General features: G+C 32.2%; 1 protein-coding gene across 1 annotated transcript in view; it reads left to right on the plus strand.

Annotated features, from left to right (window-relative positions):
- The first annotated feature begins 1,226 nt into the window (after positions 1 to 1,226).
- LOC139517497 (sodium-coupled monocarboxylate transporter 1-like) overlaps positions 1,227 to 10,863 on the plus strand; it is a 50,638-nt gene continuing 41,001 nt past the window's right edge. The window contains exon 1 of the mRNA XM_071308636.1: positions 1,227 to 1,338. The gene's annotated coding sequence lies outside the window, so the exon portion shown is untranslated. The remainder of the gene's footprint in view (positions 1,339 to 10,863) is intronic.

Here is a 10,863-nt window from a genome sequence, read left to right on the forward strand (position 1 = left end):
AGGAATAACCTTTGTGATTTGAATATAAATAAAAATGGCCTTCAACACGGAGTCTTGGCTCACACCGAACAGCAAGCTATAAAGGTTGAATACTTAAAATTCTTTACTTGATTTTTTGTTATGGTTTGACCATCAATTTTCCTAATATGATATCGCACGTTCTTTCAGATTTTTTTTTTTTACTTAATTGGCTTTAAAAGTTACAATGCATGTTGTCGTCTGTTTATGTAGTTCATATGTGTTTTTCGTTTCTCGCTGGTTTTCCCGTTTGAATGGTTTTACACTAGTAGTTTTGGGGCCCTCTATAGCTTGCTGTTCGGTGTGAGCCTAGGCTCCGTGTTGCAGGTCGTACCTTGACCTATAAGGGTTTGCTTTTATGAATTATTACTTGGAAGGAGAGTTGTCTCATTGGCACTCATACCACATCTTCCTATATCTATGTATGGATTGATCATCTTTTTGCGGACGTCAAAGCGATTTAACAACTGCGGTTGTCGAATTAGGTCATCTTTAAACCCAATTCCAATTTAGGTTTTTGTCAAAATATAAACCAAGAAGTTTTCCACAATCTACATTTTCTATTTGTTCATTTGAAATATTGATACATGTATCTAAACTGGATGCCTGTATCGCATATCCTGTATCTGGTAATCCTTACCCTATCTCACGCCTGTATCGCATATCCTGTATCTGGGAATCCTTACCCTATCTCACGCCTGTATCGCATATCCTGTATCTGGGAATCCTTACCCTATCTCACGCCTATATCGCATAACCTGTATCTTGTAATCCTTACCCTATCTCACGCCTGTATCGCATTTCCTGTATCTGGGAATCCTTACCCTATCTCACGCCTGTATCGCATATCCTGTATCTGGTAATCCTTACCCTATCTCACGCCTGTATCGCATATCCTTATCTGGTAATCCTTACCCTATCTCACGCCTGTATCGCTTATCCTGTATCTGTTAATCCTTACCATATCTCACGCCTGTATCGCATATCCTGTATCTGGCCATTATAAAGAAAAGAAAGCCAAATATTCTGATATTCTTTGTGCTTATCATAATTTCATAAGTTTATAATATTGCTTGGTACTCTATATATGATGATCCATCTATATTCTAAATATTCATGTTGTTTAAAATGATATATTTATTGTTACATGTATACAAATACACGATCAAATTATTTAAACAAACCAAATATTATTATCATTTTGTTTAATTTAAATAGAATGCTTATAGTACGATGAAAATTTAAATAGAAGCTTGTGGTACGATGTCAAAACTTTAAAATAAAGTACCAGTCGAAATACTGCTCGCTAGAATAAACAGGGTAAGTTACATGTTATCGGTTTTATAATTCTTGATTTTTTTTCTATGAAAGTAACGTGTATGATTCAAGATTTCAGTTCTGCAATACTTATTTTAATACATGTTAAGTATTTTCATAATATCACATCACTTACACGAACACATGCAAGAAAGCCTGAACAGCAATCTTACAGTGTTTGTACATTTAAGTGACGAAGCAAACATATGATTAATGTGGGGTAAAAGATGCAATGTTTCTGATTCTTAAAGTTGTTTTTTGTTTGTTACCTTAGTTTGTCTGAATTATTCTGACTCCTTACTTTCTTTCACAAAAATACTCAATAAATCTATGTTAAAACTCAGTGCCTTTATAAGATCTGTGATTCAAAATTTATAAAAACTAAGTAGTTTTTTTTTAAGAAAATGATGATTTTAATTTATACATTATTATAAATCATTTGATATATACGTCATTACACGTCCAGGCGTGTTTTAGTCGATTTTTTTTGTCCTGAAAACATATAACCAAAAAATATGTGTTACCTAATCTCGCTACAGATTTTATTGATTTAGTTATTCTTTACACTCCAAAAACATTTAGTATGTTCTTCCACAAATTATTTTTTAACAGTAGAAGTTTATAGATTTTTTTAATTTTTGAAATTTCCGCTGTTACATCAATTAGACAATAATTTTAAGTTGACAAAATGCATAAAAGTTCATTTTGATAATGATGCTTGGTAGATAATAGATACATTTGATTGTTTGAATACAACTGTCATGTAAGGATCGTAATGATACCATATGGAATAATGCATCGGTTTTCTTCAAGAGCTAATCTAATCACTACAATAGGGTTCCTTTTTAATGATTTAATTTTAGTTGCTACTATAAAGGGGGGATAGTTTTAACGAAGAACAATGAATTTCGTTTCATGTATATACTCCATCTAAAAGAAAGTAAATACAATCATTCCAATGGGATTAATATGTATCCTACTGGTTTAATTTTTACAGAATGAGCTCTGTAATTTATTGTGGACTGATGTATAACTAAGTATGGATTTCTCCACAATCATGAATTTTTGTCCGAATTTGTTTACTCTCTCAACTGTGTATTTTTGTCAATGGGTTCTACGCTATTGATTTCATTCACATTATTCAAAATGTTTTTATTATTAAGAAGATTTCCGTTGACAAAGGGTATACAAAACCAATAAACATGACCATTATTACTTGTTTCTCGCTGTTTTGTTAAGGTAGAAAATCACCGTTGGTCAAACGTCATTAAAACATGGAAATTGAACTACAGATGGAAATATCTGACGAATACAATAATTTGGTTAATAGTATAACATAAAAATGGTTGAATAACTATTTCTGGACCGACTCTTCATGGTGATGAATATAATTAAATGGTTGAAGAACTTATATGTCAAGTAATTTTAGACATGCTTAAATTATCTTCTGATATTATTTGGTTATAATTAAGTTATTTCAATTCATTTGAGAAAAATACCTATTCTATAAAGCTTTTTTCTACAAGAAACATTTCTCTTGATGATGATAATAATGATGATTGACGGATGCTACACGTTTAGATGCAAGTTAGATGTATTTTCCGGACGAGAACATGTTAGTGTGAAATAAATTGCTGTGTTACTGTACTACACAGACACGCTGAGTCGGATTTTTCACACGCTTGTTTACACGGAAACACGGCATCCTACCGAGAGTCAGACGTGTAAAGTATTCTTAATCCGTGCCGCGTGCGTGCTTGATTAGCGGGTGAGCGACAAATACTAAAATCAAGTCTTTGGTTTGTTCCGGTCAGGGATCGAACACATGACTTCCCATACGCGAGGCGAGCACACAGCATCGATATCACCAAGCTGGTTTTGTGTCACAGATAAACTTTATCTTAAAGACAGAAAACGAACTTATTTGAAAGGAACTTAATATTAATCCTACTGTTTAATTTATTACAAAATGTCCCTGATAAATTGTATCATGTATTTCACAACATGTGTGTTTGTCCTATTTTTTTTAATCTTAACTACGTATTTAATTACAAGGGACCTAAGCTATTGATTTCATTCACATTTGTTATAATTTATCAAATTAAACCATTGACCAAGAGATGAACCTTTTCTTTGACATAGGGTGTAGAAAACCAACAATCACGGTCATTGTAAAAAAGTTGTTTTTCGCTGGTCAAGTATTGTCAAGGTAGAAAGTCTGCGTCGGTCAACATTCATTAAAACACGTATGCTGTGTTGAACTAAAGTTTTTCTTTGTCTTGCCGTTCTGTCTAGTATTAGGATATTCAAAGCAAACTTAAAAGTCGCCTCAATAATTAACTAGGGAGCTTAAAACAGTTAGGTTGCCGAGGGGAATTTAAAAACAGTTTCTATTGAACAGAAAATATTGAATTGAATGATTGAATAAACGTTTTTCTGCATGTAACATGTATGCGTATACCAGTTTATAAAAAACGGAGATGGGGTATGATTGCCAATGTGACAACTATCAGACCAATTCCAAATAAAGCTGATATTAGCAACTGCATAGGTCTTGAACGGTCTTCAACAATTAACCAACCCCAAAACAGTACTGTCGACCTTAAAAGGCCCCGACACGACAAAATATGAAACAATTCAAACAAAAACAAAAATCAACAGCTTGATAAAACAATATACAAAATAAATTTGACAGATAGTAACCAACGGCAACCACTCAACTACATTCACTTGACTTGGGGCAAGCACATCACAAATGTGGCGAGGTCGTATGTTTGTTACTGCTCAACCCTATACCTAATCGTGGACGATGGTGCAACAGCACAATAAAAAAAAACAAACTAAAAAATCCTACATATATCAGTTGAAAATAACTCGACTCATCGACAAGAAGCACAAACAACAACTTACATAATGACATACCGAACTAACAGTTCTCACAGTTATTAAACCAAAACAAACAAAAAAAAACAACTTCGAATAAATGTTCTCCCAGAATATGACAGGTTTTTTTGTTTAAAAGTGAAAGAAAAATATCAAATAAATGCAAATTAAAAAATGCCACATGAGTTTCATAAACATTTTTTTTTATACAGTTTATTGTACATCTTTTTGTGAAAATTATATAATACTATCTAATATTCATATTTGGCTCAATATATAGCAAATTTGGTGTTGAGGGGACCATATAAGTTTTTTTCTTTAAACATTTTTGATGACATATTTATAACGGCGTAATTTCATCTCCAGACTTAGGTAATAGTTTAGATAAGATCGTTAAAAAATACCTTGTAGACGTAATGAATGAACGTTCTTTTCAAATTGATAAGATTTCCAATGTATAATATCTTGAACTGTGTGTGAACGTTTTTAGTTTTAAGTTTGATTTTTTTTAATCTTTTATGGATGAAAGATTTCAAAGTATTTATGCATATGAAATTGTCACTGTAATGTACTTTTACGAAATAACCAATTTATTATGATATTTTAGCGTTAATGTATTTATAAAGCCTTTTGCAAGTATCTTATACCATTTTCACTACAATCATATAATGTTGTTTGTAAATACTATGATCACGGCCGACACTCGGCTAACCGAGAGATTGGTCGGTTAATCTATATTGAGTATGCGGCTATATCGGCGGTTGGTCTGTTAATCGGGTTGGCTAAAGTCTGTTAATCAGGTGTTATCGAGAAAATCATTGAAAGTTCAGCATGTTTCATTGTATAACTTTCTAAATATATTTTCATCATAAAAAGTATTCATGTCTAACAAAACAATTCAATTTACTGAATTCAGTGGTGTAAATATTATTTTTCTAGCTTCGATGTACGATCTATAAAATGAAAAGGCGGGTTACTCATCAATAAATTTATACACATTTTACACACACAAAATGTACACAAAATGACACATTGGTTAAATTTACTTGCATTCAATATTTTGAACATCGAAAAAAATAAAGGCATTATGTTTGTTAACCATATTGATATCATTGTGTGAAAAATCTACACGAAAATCTGTATGTTGGTGACATAAATCAATCTTTATTTAAAACCTGGTCTGTTAATGGGTCGGATGTATAAAACCCGGTCTGTTAATTGGTCTGTTAAGAGTTATGAATGGCAATAAAAGTACAATTTTATTGCTATATGGGGTGTTATCGGATCAAATGAGTAGGCTGAAGACGAGCGGCTAAAATATACGAAAACAACACATGAGCAATGAAACATAACATATACGGAAACAACACATGAAATTGAAAATTGATAAAAATGGTTTCAAAAAGTGTTATATTAAAGTAATATTAATTTCATCCAAGAATGATCGCATATATCATGTTGATTCTGTTTGATTGTCATGAATGACACAAATTTGTCAACTTCATTGGAAACCAGTATATAAATCAGAGATAAACGTCGTAATGTAACTAAACATCAGTAAGTAAAATATATTGGGATGACGAAATATGAAAAAAAAAAAAAGAATAATGAGTAAGATAAACAAAATGTAGAAAAAAAATGACATAACAATTTAAAGAATACAGAAATAAACAATACTCCCAATCCGGACCCTCATGGTAAACACGAGAATGATGAAAACGCAGAATATAGAATAATATATAAGGACAGTAGAGAGTGATACATTGCTAAAAACGAGAGAAAAATAATACTTGTTTAAGAATACACACATGAAACACCGATGGCTGTTGAAACAGTAACGGATTGCGATGCACTTATATTGGTGACAAATTTTAAAAGTTTACATGCGGACAACTATGGTGGAAGGTTAATGCCATTTTCCGTTTTATCGCTTTAGCGTTTTCGCCTTACATATTCTATATGGCGAAATTGCGAAGTCGAAAACGCGAAAACGCGAAACCGATTTCTAGTTTTCGACTTCGCGATTTCGCGTTTTCGCCCTATAGAATATGAAAGGCGAAATCGCGAAATGGACTTCACCGGCCACCATAGACAACTGTAGTTCTCCTCTGCACTTATGTAGAAAGGAACTAAACGGAATAAAATGAATTGAAACTTAAAATAACCAAATGTAGCTGCATTCGCTCCTTTCCGTTTACTTCTTTAGAGTGATTTGTAAACAACATATGATTAAGTAATAGAAGAAAAGAACCAATTGAAAGATGCTGACGAATTAGGGTTAAACGTCCAGTGACAAATATCATGTTCATATGTGAACGAGAACACGTTATATGTACCCTGTGTTGTATTAGAAAGACACTTTAGTCGGAATTGAGAACGTGCTACTTCGAACAGACACAAAAATTAAGGCTGATTGAAAACGTCAATAAAAAATTCATGCATATTCCAGAGGCCAATCCATATCACGCTATATTGAAGTGACACACCCTTCAATAAAATTCAAAGAAAGCCAAAATAAAAATACTCTTTCTAGGATACTGTAGTACCGTATTGTCATTTTTGTTTACTCAGGAACATCTCATTCTTAAATTTTTCAAGGGGAAAATATAAAGGTAGCAAAATTATTGTCGTGGCTAAATAACTCTTAACTGACACAATTTCAATTGTCCAACCCATTAACAGACTTTGTTCCCATAATTTTCACTAAAACGTGGTATTATTCACGTTATTTTACAATTATGAAATATTTACTAATGTCAATTTATTTTTTAGAACCACAGCACTATTTTTTGTCCTTTAAATAATATCTAAATTTGTTTGTTTCGCCTTTTATTAAAAAAATTGCTATGCGTATAAGCATAAATACTACATACTTGCGCGACGCCTTTTAGTTTTACTGAAAACTGCGCAGACTAAGAAATGTTTTTACAAGTACAAAATGTTCTATGATAGATATCATTTTGTCAGACACTTTTCTTTTTTTGATTTGGTTCTTATAACATGCCAAAAATCTGTATATTTAATAGAGTTTAACATTAAATTAAGCGTTTTACTCTTAACAGACGTATAACCAACCCGATTAACAGACCAATCGCCCATATAGCCGCATACTCAATATAGATTAACCGACCAATCTCTCGGTTAGCCGAGTGTCGGCCGTGATGATGTGCATTTTTGATGACGCAGGTGTCAGTACCCCGCTGGCGCTTGCCCCCGTTGTAAAGGGGTAGTTTCACAATAAAATATATATATATTTATATAATTCCCTACTTGCTTTTTGAAGAATTAAACATCAACACGATGAACAAGTCAATTGGAAAAGGGTGAGAAAAATTGGTCTCAAACAAATTTAGAGGTTAATAAAACTTGCCCCTTGTGCCTGTTTAACTAGACATGTTTTTGAAATGACCTTCCTTTTTAAGGCCCATGATAACTTGCTGTTTGGTGTTAGCCAAGGCGCCGTGTTGAAGACAGTACTTTGACCTATAATATGGTTTACTTTTACAAGTTGTGACTTGGATTGAGAGTTGTCTCATTGGCACTCATACCACATCTTTTTATATCTATATTCTGGTATGAAAGGCTTCGATGCATGATTTGTTTTATTGGTTGTTAGTGGCTTTGAAGTTGCTGTCAGTAACTGCCAGTACTAGTATTCTCTGATCTGTACATACATTAAATTACAAAAATATATAAATAACCCTAAAAAAAGTTATTGATCTAAAGTATAATAACATACACAGCTATCCAAGTTGACCGGTATTTTGATAGACTTTCATCCTCCCTTTAATACTGAATGTGTAGATCCAGTTTGATGAAGGTATGTTGGGAAACAAATGCTCTAAGAAATTCACAAGTTTGTGTATTACGGACATACCAACGTTAAGTACTGTGTTCTGATGTCACCTGGATAACAATTACACCTCGAGTGTATACTTCACTACATCAGCTTTACATTGCATGAATATTTTTACAATACAAGAAAGTCATAAGTCATAATATGCATGCAGGGAATCTAGCAATTAAATATTCATGGGAATAAAAATTGTACTGAATGTGCAAAGTGAAAGTATTGATGATTTCCATGGCAACCAAGATGCTTAGCACATTTAGTTCATTTAGTAATGATCTATTTTTATTTGGAATTATATCCATGCATTTTTATTTGTGGTTCCAGTTTGTTTAAGATCTTCAACTGTACATAAAATATAAAGCTATACACGTCTAAGCTTAATTTTTGTGACTCTTTTTTTTTTATGTCTATCCAATATTCAACATATCAATTCCCCCATTGCTGACATTATTTCCTTCAAAATCGTAGAATATACAGCTTGTTTGTGATTTTTTTTACTGGGAAAATTTATTATACATGTATTCTCTAAGTTCGCATTATTAAGTTATTATAACACATTATTTTAAGGCACCAATTTTGCTGCACCAGGTGCGTGTTTCAAAAATAAATGTCTCTTCAGAAAATCTTGAGGCCAAAGTATTCGGAAAATCCAAAACCTTAAACCAATTAATGTTAATGACTGATAAAACCAAAAACAATCTTAATATAACCAAAACCTTTTTTGGTGTAAATACCATGTATATTTCTATCATTTTTGTCTGTTGTAGACTGATGTAATAATAATCATATATTATATAAACAAGGTAAAATTAGCTCTGATACTATCAACACAGTCATCATTTCATTTATTTAAAAATAAAACAATGTTGTTTAAATATCAATTCATCAAAATATCATGTCATTATATAATAAATAAATTAATACACGTACATGCAGCACATACGTTGCAAATATTCAAACGAACATAACTTTTTAAAATCTGTATTTAACTTGGTAAAATTGCCTTTTACATTTTTACCCACTTATTTGTTTTGGACTCGTATACATTAGAGGCGACACTAACATGAATAGCATACTGATGTTCAAAATAAGGCATTATTAATTTTTAATACTATTAGGCAAGGTGAACTTTTGGATGTTTAAAAAATCAATACATGTAACTCTACGCCTTTTATTGTCAAGCCAGATGTGATAAGGTGGTCTGGATCTCTTAAGTAAAATCCATAGAAATTGTTTATAATTTTTCAAAGTGAAGTTTTTATCATGCTTTTTTCAAAAATATGACAAAAAGTATGGGTCACCGGACATTTTATCACGCTACAGGTTGTGCAAAATTGTCAGGTTTTGTATAGATAATGTATGGAAAATCCAATTTTGTGTGATAAAAAGAAAACTACTCCATAGAATTTTAAGATAAAATGTGAGAAGATAGCTCTTATAACATGCTTTCTAATAAGAAACAGAAAAAAAAATCTGGTCACCGAACTTGTTTTCTAGTTATATATTGCGATAGGTAATTTCACAACACTTTCTTTCATAAAATTACTTTATTTGAGTTATCTCCCCTTAATTAGCAAAGTTGGGGGGGGGGGGGGGGGGGGGGATGATGAATCAAACCATATATGTTGTACTTTTTTTTTTTTTTTAGAAATAACAGCCGTAAATATGATAAAACATATATTTTTCTATATTTACATTAAGAAAATTACACACGAATTACATTCTACTCTCAAAAGCACATTTTATTAAAAGATCCAAGATGGAGGCAGACACCCGAGCCACCTTAGACTTAATCAGGCTTTCTGTGTTTGTGAACTGTTTACACAGTACTTAGCTTCTGTTGTTGCATCACCTGCATGATCTTAATCTTAGTGAAATAAGTTCTTTTACGTATGAACCCATTTATGCTGAAGACTTCCCTTTCTCGAGTGGTGAATGGTTTTCGTTTTACTTTTTAATTCAAAGGAATACGTTGTTTGACAATGATAAAAGAAAGGCCGAAACATAAAATTAGTTTCAATTTTTGCTAATTATGTTACCTAAAGCTTCAATTAGACAGTACATACTTATCTAGAAATGACATTTTACCGTGTCTCATCATAGATGCCAGGATTGAAATTTAGTATGCCAGACGCGCGTTTCCCTTTACAAAAGACTTATCAGTGACGCTCGAAGAAAAAAACCAACAAAATTAAATAGGCCAAATAAAGTAGGTAGTTGAAGAGCATTATTAGGACTCAAAATTCCAGAAAGTTTACCAAATTCTTCAAGTTTGTGTTTCACCTTATGGTATAAATAGATTCTGAGGTCAATACTACAGCAGTAAATTATGTATGGTGATTTAAACAATTTTTCAGATGGTAATGTTGCAAATGGTTTATAAAATGGCATCTTCGCTAGCCAAGGGTTACGATCTACTCCCGTTCTCTTCTATCTTCGCTAGCCAAGGGTTACGATCCACTCCCGTTCTCTTCACCCTTGGCAAATTTGGAGGTAAAAACACGGTAGCGTCGAAATGAAAGTATACGTCAACATTCATGCATTAAATTTTGTTCATGAAACATACACAGGAACTTATATATAAGTTGATAAAAAAAATTCAAGTTGTCACTAAATATAGTCGTATGTTTAGGGATGTAAAGACTTGTTGCACAATAAACACGTGGCAATTGTTTACAAACACTTTCTACATTTACACGTAATCATGTTATAGGCGCTTTTTGATTGGATGCAGCGAGTTTCGACTGCAACCAATAAAAATCCTTACCTTGTGTCTCCAAAATTTTATCTCA

The sequence above is a fragment of the Mytilus edulis genome, chromosome 3 (genome assembly GCF_963676685.1).
Source record: "Mytilus edulis chromosome 3, xbMytEdul2.2, whole genome shotgun sequence".
NCBI classification, from domain to species: Eukaryota; Metazoa; Mollusca; class Bivalvia; order Mytilida; family Mytilidae; genus Mytilus; species Mytilus edulis.